We start from the raw sequence: 10,900 nt of genomic DNA on the forward strand, positions 1-10,900 counted from the left end.
CAGATTCTTTGCAGCTCCTCCCCTCCAGGGGTGGAGCCTATTTCCCCGCTCTCTAAGCCTGGGCTGGCCTGGAGGCTGGCTTCGCCAACGGGATGTGGTGGAAGGGAGGCTGTGTGATGGCTGAGGCTGGGCCTCAGGAGGCCGTGCAGCTCCTGCCTGTGCCCTCGTGGAGCCTGAGGCCACTGCGCTGTGAAGACGTCCAGTCTAGCCTCCTGACAGATGAGGGGCCGCACACAGGAGCACGGCGAGTCCAGCCAAAAGCCAGCATCAGCTTCCAGCTCGGGGAGGGAGGCCATTTGGACACGCCAGCCCCAGTCGAGGCACAGATGGCCGCAGCCGCGGGAGCAACACCAGGTGTAACCCACAGACAAACCACCGCGTGGATTCCAACCCAAATTACGGACCTACAGAATGTGGAGAATTAACAAGTCCTCATTTTACACTACTAAGTTTTGGAGTGGTTTGTTGTATGCATAATGCACAGCCGATACAAGACCCTGGGCCCACTTCCGGTGCATGGTGGAGCGTCACCGGGCCTGCGCCACCAGGTGGGGAAGCCCCAGAACCCCCAATGTCTGCTGGAGAGCTGCCGTCTCCTGGTCCTCCGGTGTCTCTTGTCCACACGTCCATTCTCGAAAGAGCCAGCATAGAGCTCCGATGCTGCATTCCCACCACTCTCCGGAGGAGGAGAATGCTTCAGGAAGGGGGCAGGGCCTGGCTCCAAAACCCCAGGGGCCTCTGCCTGTGCCTTCTGTTGGAAACCCGGCACAGCGCGGGTGCAACAGAGCCCGGGGATCCAACCTGCAGCCCGGCCCGCGCCCCTCCCTGTCTTCCCCATCTCAGTGAGCAGAGCCGCCATCCCCTCCCAGCCACTTCAGCCAGACCCTGCATGGCAATTCTCTTCTTCTTCTTCTTTTTTATTAAAAAAACCAACCTTTGTATTATGTAAAGTTTCAAACATCAGAAAAGTAGAGATTGGTGTGATGAGGCCCACTGTGCCCAGCTGGAGCCGGAGCCGCAGTCCGCTGTGACCACTCGTGTGTGCATGCATGCGTGCGGTATTTTTTCCATTACCATTTAGTCCCCTTACGCCCCTCCCCCACACCATGACCAATCTTATCCCACCCCACGCAGTCCCACTTCTCCCTGCTCTAAATCGTTTATTTTTTATTTTATTTTTTATTTTTAAAAACATTTTATTTATTTATTTTTAGAGAGAGGGGAAGGGAGAGAGAAAGGGAGAGAAACATCAATATGTAGTTGCTTCTCACGCACCCCCTATTGGGGACCTGGCCCGCAACCCAGGCATGTGCCCTGACTGGGAATGGAACCAGTGACCCTTTGATTCACAGGCCGGCACTCAATCCATTGAGCCACACCAGCCAGGGCTAAATGGTTTATTTTGAAGAATATCTAGAAGTTGTAGCATTTCATCTGAGAACATCTCCTTCAGCCCCCCATGTGAAATCTGCCCCCCCAGGATTCTACTGACAACACCCATCTCCGAACAGCCCCCGGGGCCCCTGTACCCCAAGCCGCCGCACTGCCTTGCTCCAGGCCCCCTCCTCCCGCGGTGATCGCAGACTCCAAGAGGCCTCTCTGTAGAGTCCCCTGCAGCCCACACGAAATCGTCTTAACATGTTAATCAAATCACATCTCCGCTTCACTCAAAACACACCAGCATCTCCCACCAAACATCACATAAAATCCCGGTTCCTACCCTAGCCCTTTGGTCCCTGTGGGACCCGGCAGACGTCTGTCTGCACGCTCTCACCTCCAAGCTGCTCCCCTCTCCTCACAAAGCCCCAGCACAGCGGCCCTGCGCCTGCCAGATCCTGGAACAAGCCAGGCTTCTTCCCGCCTCCAGGGCTTTGGCTCAGGACACCCCTCCTCCCAGAGCCCTCTTCCTTCTGTAGCTTTGGGGCTCCTCTCCTCTCAGCTCAGCTTGTGTATCAGTGTGACTGTTCTGCTTAAAGCCATGCCCCCACCGTCCCCTTCATGATTCCATTTTTTTTATGGTTTTATGTATTTACTTTTAGAGAGAGGGGAAGGGAGGGAGAAAGAGAGGGAGAGAAACATCCATCAGTCACTCCTCCCAGACACCTGTAACCTAGATATGTGTCCTGACCGGGAACTGAACCAGGGACCTTTTGCTCTTCGTAAGATGCCCAGCCAGCTGAGCCACACCGCTCAGGGTCTCACCACTGTTCCTGAGCTCAGCTTCCTCCCTCTGCATTTCCTTTCTGCCACTCACCGTAAGTTGCAATAATTTGTATTTGTGTATGTATGAATTTATTACTGTGTCTTGTTTTAAAACTAAAGCCATGGGAGGCGAACGGGAACAGGTGCAGAACTCTGATTGGGACAGAGTCCCAACTCTGCCCCTGCGACCTCAGCTGCCCTGGGCAAGTCACTTATCCTCCCTCTGCCTCAGTCTTATGGGCTGCGAGATGCGGGATAACAATAGAGGATATTGACTTCGGAGGGTGTCGTAAGGATTAAATAAGACAACGTGCTGCCGTGCTTAAATAGGGTCTCACGCATAGTAGATGCTCAATAAACTTAGCCATAATCATCATAATTTGTATTATTATCAGTATTACTTACAAATAGGCGCTTCCTCTAATCAGACACAAGCAGCCAGCACCGTGCCTGATGCACAGCAGATGGCCAGTCAACATTTGCTAAGTGAATGATTCCTGAGCTCCTACCGACGCCTCAATGTCCCGAAGCTGCTGGGTCCTAGGACGGAGCAGGGAGAGCCCGAACCCTCAGCCCAGACCAGCCAAGGGAGCTTTGTGTCACGGAGCCTCACCTGAGGTGGGGCTTTAGGGTCCTCGGTGGCTGGGCCCAGGAAGGGACGTGCATGCAGAGTCCCCAGTGCAGAGCCAACCACGACGCCTGTGTCTCTCCCGTGGATCCAGGCCTGGACCACCGGACCCGAGAGCCCCCCAGGGGCAGCGGGCCCTGCATCTTCTGAGAGAGTTCCATCTGCCCTCTGACGTCACGCTGCCGTCTGTTGTCCGGAACCCATGAATATGAGGTCATGGCTGAGGTCACTGGTATCGAATGGGTAAGGAGAATCAGGCGTTGAGCCAAAAGTTGGCCGCATCCCTGAGTCGGGGTAGGAAGGGCGCGTCGCTGCCCCTGCTCCGTGGAGGCCGGAAGCTCCTGGAAGTCAGGGGCAACGGAGGCAAAGAACACCAAACGGGCTGCGTCGCTAACTGCCTGCCGACCGCCAGGGGCTGTGCCACGTCTGCCCCAGGAGGAATTTCTGCCTCGAGTGTCAGCTGAGACCGAAGTTGGAGAGTTTTCAGTGACCCATGGTCATGCTGCAGAAGTCAGATGTATTTTTCTTCTCTTTTACTGCTGCTTTAAAAACTTATAAAATGAGCCCGTGGTCAGGTAACTCAGCTGGTTAGAGTGTCGCCTAGATATACCAAGGTTGAGGGTTCGATTCCCAGTTAGGGCACATGCAAGAATCAACCAACGAAAGCACCAATAAATGGAATGATAAATCATTGCTTCTCTCTCTCTCTTCCTCTCTCTCTCTCTCAAATCAATTTTAAATAAACTTATAAAATGAAACGCCAAAACACTTTCAGTAGAAGAGTTTCAATTTGTGTTATAAAAGCACAATATGTTATAAAAAACTGTAACAATGTGTTGTAAAAGATAATATAAAGACTAATAGTTTAATAAAGATCCAGTCCAAACCTCCAAAAACCCTTATAAAATGAAAATATAATTATTTAAAAATTCAAACAGCACGGACATTTATGAGGTTGCAGTGGGGCGCCCCTCTTGCACCGCTTGCTTCACAAATCAAGGGCAGGGAGTGCTAGGTCTCCCCCGGGGCGGGGGGGCCTGTAGTTTCCCGGACCCCCGGCTGGGGGCAGGAGAGGAACTCCTCCAGCCCGGACCTCTGCTTTGGGCTCTGGGTCCGGGCGCCCATCTGCCTTCCCGAGCAGTCAGTCAGTCCACTGTGTCTCCAGACACAGACCCCAAACTGCTCGTATCCTCTGCCCGCCCCCCCGGGCGGCATCTTCTCCCCCATCTCTGCCCCCTCGAAGGGCACCATGCAGGAGACAACACTGGTGGCCGCCCTTCCTCTCCTCCACGTGCAGCCAGCTGCTGGGTGTTGGCTGCTCAAACCCCCTCGCCAGCCACCTGTCATCTCCTCCCACCCCAGCTCTGCCTCCGCCAGGCCAGCATCCTCTCCTGCCCGGGCAGGGCCCTGAGTGGTCTCACCTCCAGTATTCTCACAGCTCGCTTCTCTGGCCACTTTTATATCCTTGACCCCTTGCGGGGTTGCTGGCGCACAGCAGTGTCTCAATAAATACTGGGTACATGAGTGAACGCATTATTATTTTAGTGGGCAGGGGGTTCCACTGGCCTCCACTTGACCCTTTCCCCTGTCATAGCCCTTGTTCCCCTGGGGACATGGGGCTGAATGTGTGTCAAAAGTGTCCTAAGTGACACAACAGGAACCAGGCAACAGCCCTAGGCAGGTCCTCTGCGAGCGAGCCCGGCAGCAGCGCAGCTACAGCGGCAGAAAATAAAATCTACTCTTGTGTTATCTGCTTATCCTAGTTAGGGAAACTGCCACTTCAAAGCTGCCTGCCCATTTAAACCCAGCCGGTGGGTCTGTAATTGGGAGCCTTCCCTTCCTCTTCAACAGACAAAAATTGCAGGCGCGGGGCTCGGGAAAAGCCTGGTGTCTAACAGGCAACTTCCTTTGGTGGAGGGCCACTCGCCCTCCGGCAAAGTCACAGGGACACCGTGAAATATAGCCCTTTGCGAGACACACAGACACACCCGACGTCTGTCAGACGACCGCAAACTCGCCGCTCGGGGCGCTTCTCAGGGTCCACCCCGGGCTGCTCCGGCTTCCCCTCGATGACGTCGTATCTCTGTGAGTGGGGGCGGGGGCGAGCGGGGGCGGTGGGGGGGGGGCGAGCGGGGGCGGGGCAGCTGCCGTGCTACAAAGCAAGCACCGCAAGGAAAGTCAACGGGGAACAGTTTTGAGAAGTTGCGCAGTGCCCAAGACACACAGCTAGTAATGGTGGTTATCTGAGAACAAAATATTTTTGTATCTGCGTAGGTGTGCTATTTTTTTCAAACGATTAGTGGAGTATTAAAACACAAGTACTTTTTATGTTCTTTGGACCTAACTATTTATCAAACAGAGCTGTTTGTTATTTTGGGAGGCCGAGGGGGCCGTGAACATGTCACTGAGACACTGGGATGTGGCGAACCAAGTGTTTGGGAGCCTCTGCCCTAGGGACTGGAAGGGTTGGGGGCTTCGGTGTCTGCCACTTGAGCTTTCCCACCGTCGCTCTTCGGGACCTCCCCACCGCCAGCGGTGCACCTCCTGCAGCAGGTCCCCGCGGCCACCAGGAAGGCCTTCCCTGGCCTCCAGCCAGAGACCTTGACTTTCCTCACAGAGGGTCCTGTCTGCTTTCTAACGGGCTGTGGCTGTAAGGGGTGCACAGTATGCACATTTTTCAAATCAGGGGACAAACAGTGTGATTAGGGAACCTGCCCAAGGACCCACAGCCTGCAAGGAGTGGGATCCGAATCAAAGCGAGGCTGCCCCGTGCAGGGTGTCGGCTCTTAACCGTGGCTGGCTGGCCTCCTGGCGAGAAATCTGAGAAGTCACCAGAATCAGGTGAGAACATGGCCACTGTCAGGTTCCCTAAAGCTGGACCTAGTCTGGGCCCCTCGTCTGGATCCCACGAAGTCACAGGCAATGAATCACCAGGATCATGCGCCAAACCACCACTGACTCTCCCTGGGTGGGGAAGGCTTCACATCGCCCCCCCCCCCCACATTGCAGCGCCATCAGCCTGGGTGTCCACATCTTGCTGACTCTCACTGGGAGGTGGTGACAAAAGAAAAATGATGAGATCTCTTAAACTAAATTGCAGCAGGCAAGACAATGGGGGAGAGAGAAATAAAGGAGCTTAATCAGTAACAGCCACTGGCTAAAACCAGCAAGACCGCTCACATTCCTACACGTATGTTGAAACTTTTTAAAAAAGTATTTTATTAATTTATTTTTAGAGAGAGGGGGAGGGAGGGAAAAGGAAAGGGAGAGAAACATCCACCGGTTGCCTCTTGCATGCACCCTAACTGGGAACTGGCCCACACCCCAGGCATGTGCCCTGAGCAGGAATCGAACCGGCAACTTTCCACTTTGCAGGGTAACAGCCAGCTGAGCCATGCCTGGCAGAGCTGTGTGTCGAAACCTTGAATCTGCCTTCAGGTGACTCTTTCTGCTTTTACCTGGAGCGGAGAGCAACCACCGCATCCTGCTTATGCCCGAACTTTCTGGGCTATTGCCCACAACCAATCCAGAAGCATCAAACACTTCTTCCTTATAGACTGTCCACTTATCCCAGAACTGTCCCCACGTCACCTCTCCACCCCACTATCTACAACTGATGTAAAGTCTTTCAAAACAACCTGGGTCCTTCGCCTGCCCACTCGTTGTGTAAAGGAACCCTTTACATGTCCATTGTGTAAAGGAATCCCAGGGCTGCGGCCTTGCCACCTTCCCCGCCTGGCCCTGCTGCTGGGGGTTCAGACTGCGTGTCCCAGGACCTGGACATTTCTCTGGCTAGCATGTGGGTCAATAAACCCTTTCTTTCAGAAGAACTTTCGGCCCTGCCCTAGCCAGGTGATTGGAGCATCTTCCTGTGCACAAAAATGTTGCAGGTTCAATCCCTGGTCGGGACACGTGCAGGAGGCAACCCATCGATGTTTCTCTCTCTCTCTCTCTCCCTTCCTCTCTCTCTAAAAAACAAAAACAAAAACAACACAGCGTATCCTTGGGTGAGAATTTAAAAAAGAAAAAGAAGAAAGCTTTCCTCCTTGAAGGTTTTTGGTTAACAGGGGGCATTTTCTGATGAGAAGCACGCTCTAGGGGTGAAGATCACGGAATCCACCCGGGTGCCAGCCTCCACTCACTCAGCCAGCTAGGGCAGGTGGCCTCAAGCAGGGCACCCGGGCAAGTGCCGTCAGCTTTCTCACCTGCAAATTGTGATAACAACAGCACTTCCTGCGTGGAAGTTGGTATGGGTCTTAAATGGGTTAAGTAAGACATGTAGAGTCCTTAGAAGAGGACCAGGCATATAGTAATTGTCACAAGCAGCCACTATTATCTTCAATATTGTTTGGCACCAAACCCTACTCCCACTCATAGCAGCCACAGCACCAGAGCTGGAATCTCAGCCGGAAAGCCTCCGACTTCCCAGACCTGAGTTTGTCAGGAGGCAGCATCATCCAGGGCTTAGTGCAGGGTGCCCAGCTGGGAGCTAGTACCTAATGGACCTCAGTAGGCGTTCATTCTGCCCTCCCCCAACCGTAGTTAACCGCCACCTGTGCCCAATAATGTTTGAGAAGTGTTTTCTTGAGCTCCTGGAGCCCCAGTCCCGTGTGGGAGTGAGCAGGTAAATATTTACGAACGTAGTGATGCGTGCTGGTACAGAGATCTGCCCTGAGATCAGCCTCCCTCCCCAGACTGTGACCCTCAGCTCCCCCCGTGAGAGCCTCTGGGCTGAAGCCCACTCCCTCCCACTAAACACAGACCCCTATGAAAAGTGTCCACACTTTGAGGCTGGGGCAGGGGAGACGTCCAGGTGAGAGACTGCTTTGGCTCCTGGAAAACAGACTCCGTGGGGAAGGAATAGCAAGAGTCCCACCAGGCCCGGTAAAGGCTGGCAGGGGCCATGTCAGCTCACAGAGTGACTTGAGGGCCGGTACAAACCCCCTCCGAGGCCTTCTCAGTACAACGGAGGACACCTGCAAGCAGCTCTGCTGTGTCGGCAGATATTTGAGGAACACAAACATTTAAGAAATTAAGCAACTATTTATTGAGCTCTCCGTGCTTTGGGAGAGGGGCCGCAAGGAGGTCTCCCGCCGGCTGCAAGCCGCGGCGCGGAAGGCAGGTGGCACCAAACGCCGGTTCATCCACGCTGTCCGCTGGGCTGTCGACACCGTCTCGGAGCTCCCTCCAGAGAATCCGCAAGAAAGAGGCACAGAGGCCGTGGGTGGGGAAGGAGGGGGCGCCCGGGCCGGGTTCAGGGACATCTTGTTCCGGGACGCGGCGTCGGACCCACTAGTGGTCGCACCCACTAGTCTGAGTGTACGGCAGAAGGTGCCGAGAGACTTCAACAGCGCCGCGCTCGGAGTGGGAGGAGCTTCAGCCCCGAGAGGGTGGGGCCTAAAGGTACGCGGGGCCACACGGAAGCAGGGGGAGGGGCCTGGGAGGGGAGGTAGGGTCATGATCTCTGTGTGGGCGGGACTTGTGCACGACGCCCCTCAGCAGTGGCGCTCTGAGTGGGCGGGACTTAAGTGACCGTCAGGCTCTTATTTCGGTATATATATTTTAATTATGTATTTATTTTTAGAGAGAGGGTAGGGGAGTGAGAGAGGGAGGGAGAGAAACACCTCATCCGTTGCCTCTCACACGCCCCCAATCCGGAGATGGCCGCAACCCACGATGTGCCCTGACCCGGAGTCCAATCCGCGACCTTTCAGTTCGCGGGCCGGTGCTGAAGCCACCGAGCCGCACGAGCCAGGGTTTGTTTCGGGGCATTCTTCCTGGGCGGCCCCGGGGACTCCGCGTAGGTGGGCCGTTACCTCAGTGTGAAGGGAAAGTGTTAGCCGCACGTGGGCAGAGTTCTTTCCAGGAGAGGCGGACCTGGAGCTCTGCCCCGCAGACTCGTGATGCCTCGGGGAAGGGGCGGGGCTTATAGTTGGGGGCGGGGCCCACAGAGGCGCTAGAGGGGAACGCGTGAACTCCTGGAGGGCGGAGCTTGCATCTCTGAGACAGAGTTAATATCGCTCGCGGACCAAGCCCCCGGCTCTGGGAAGAGGCGGAGCTTTAGTTGTCATGCGGGGCTGCGTGAGGAGAATATATTAAACTCTGGGCAGAGTTCATACCTCCTGGATGTGAGAACTAATGGCTCCGAGAGTGTGTGAGCAGACCGCGCTGAGGAGGCGGAGCTTATAGCCGGGTGGGTGGGGGCCATTGGTACTGGGGCGGCCTGGGCGGAGCTAAGGGAGAGGCGGGGCAATGGTTCTGAGAACCTTTGAGCTGGCAGGGGGCGAGGCTTGTGGCTTTGATGGGCGGGGCCTCTGGAGACCTCCTGAGGGATCCCTCGACAGCAGTGAGTAGGCGTGGTTCATAGCTCCCAGGGACCCGGTTTGTAACACGGGTCAGGGTGTAGGCTGGGGTCGCGCCTCGAAGAGGCGGGGCCTGAGAGCCAGTGGGCGGAGCCTGACATTTAGCTCTGGGTCCGGGCGGAGTCCCGGCTCGGCCCAGGCGGAGCCTCTGCCTTGGGAGGCCTTGTGTTTAGGCCCGCACGCAGCTCCTCATCTGGTGCTCATTACAGGATGACAAAGAGCCGGCTCTGGGCCCCCTTCCCCACTCCCATCTCCTCCCTCCGGCAGCAGTGCATTTAACTCTTTCCTGTCCTCAAGGCGCTTTGGATCCCCGGCGCAGGGTCTCAAGGCGGAGCTCCAGCCCTTCCCGTATCGTCAGGCTTTGTCACCCGCCCCCCCAGGCTGTACCCCCTCTTCTTCCCAGACCCAGGCCTTTGGGCCACCCCGCCAACCCCTCTCATGCAGCAAACCTCTTTGGCGGCGTCTCCGAGGTTAAAAACTTGGGCAGAATCCGGTAGGGCGTCTGGTTTGAGTTAGGGAAACGTGAGGGGGGCGGGGGTGGTGCGTATCTTTCCCGCCCCCCCCCCCCCCCCCCCCCCCCCCCCCCCCCGGGCCCTGCCCTCAGGTTGGTCCCCAGCCCAGGCATCTAGTCTCCTAGTCCCTTGGGGCTCAGCCCAGCCCAGGCTCAGTCCCCTGGGGCCAGGCGGTGGCATAGCGCACCTGGTAGGGAAAAGGACTCTGGGACACCCCTCTTCGCCTGCCCGGGTGGTCGTGGTGGTTCTGCTCTGTCTTAATTAGAGGCTGCTTAGAGAGACTGCTTAGAGGCTGCAACTGAAAAATTACAGAGGCAGTGGGACCCCGCGCCTCCACGACCCAGGTTCCGTCTCTCCCTGTCCCCAAGGCAGTGAGCCCAAGCTGCTGGAGCTTGCAGGGTTTTCCCAGGCTCTGATGTTTGACCTTTCCCTCCTCCAACTTATGGGACACTTTAACCTTGAGCAGCCCGAAACTTCACTCAAGCTGGGGTCTTCTGGGTTCTTTCCGACCCCATACCACCCACACAGAGAAGGGCAAAGTGTGGCCCCGTATGGGAAGGTGTTGCCTAGGGAGCTGGGTGTGGGTTCTCTTGGGTTGATTAGCGCTCTCCGCAGCCTAGCCCGCTGGGCTCTACCCGCCACCTCCTCCCTAGAACAGGGAGGGGACTGCCCCCAGAGTACTTCCAGAGGGGCGGCAGCACTCCTGAGTGACCGTGAGCCCCAGCCTGCAACTCTGGGCACCCTGAGGGGACCAGAAGGGGAAGTACCAGAAGAAGTTGGGAGAAGCTCACCCAAAAGACCCTCTTCACTCCCAGGATCATCAGGCCCAGGGCTTACCTTTGACCCCTAAACCCCAGTTTGGCTCAAGTTTAGCAGAAGCCCTCATTCTAGAGCCCTCCCCCAGATTCAGCACTACCTTCTTGGAGTTTTCATTTAAAGAAGAACAAATGTCAAATTCTCTCCATCCAAAACCTCCCACTCCTGGGCTTTCTGTGTAACCTCCGGCCAAGCCCTGCCCTCTCTGGGCCCCCGTTTCCCTGAGGGGAATAGGTGTGGTGAGGGGAAGCATACCTTCCTTTAAGGGGTCTTACCTTATTTCCTTGGGGGCTCAGACAAGCTGAAGAAAGTTCCCCTCCTTTTCTCGGAATCCTCCCAGACCCTCCCCTCAGGCCCCAATGGGGGTCAGAAGCCTTGGA

Source organism: Phyllostomus discolor, chromosome 6 (assembly GCF_004126475.2).
Source record: "Phyllostomus discolor isolate MPI-MPIP mPhyDis1 chromosome 6, mPhyDis1.pri.v3, whole genome shotgun sequence".
Lineage (NCBI taxonomy): Eukaryota > Metazoa > Chordata > Mammalia > Chiroptera > Phyllostomidae > Phyllostomus > Phyllostomus discolor.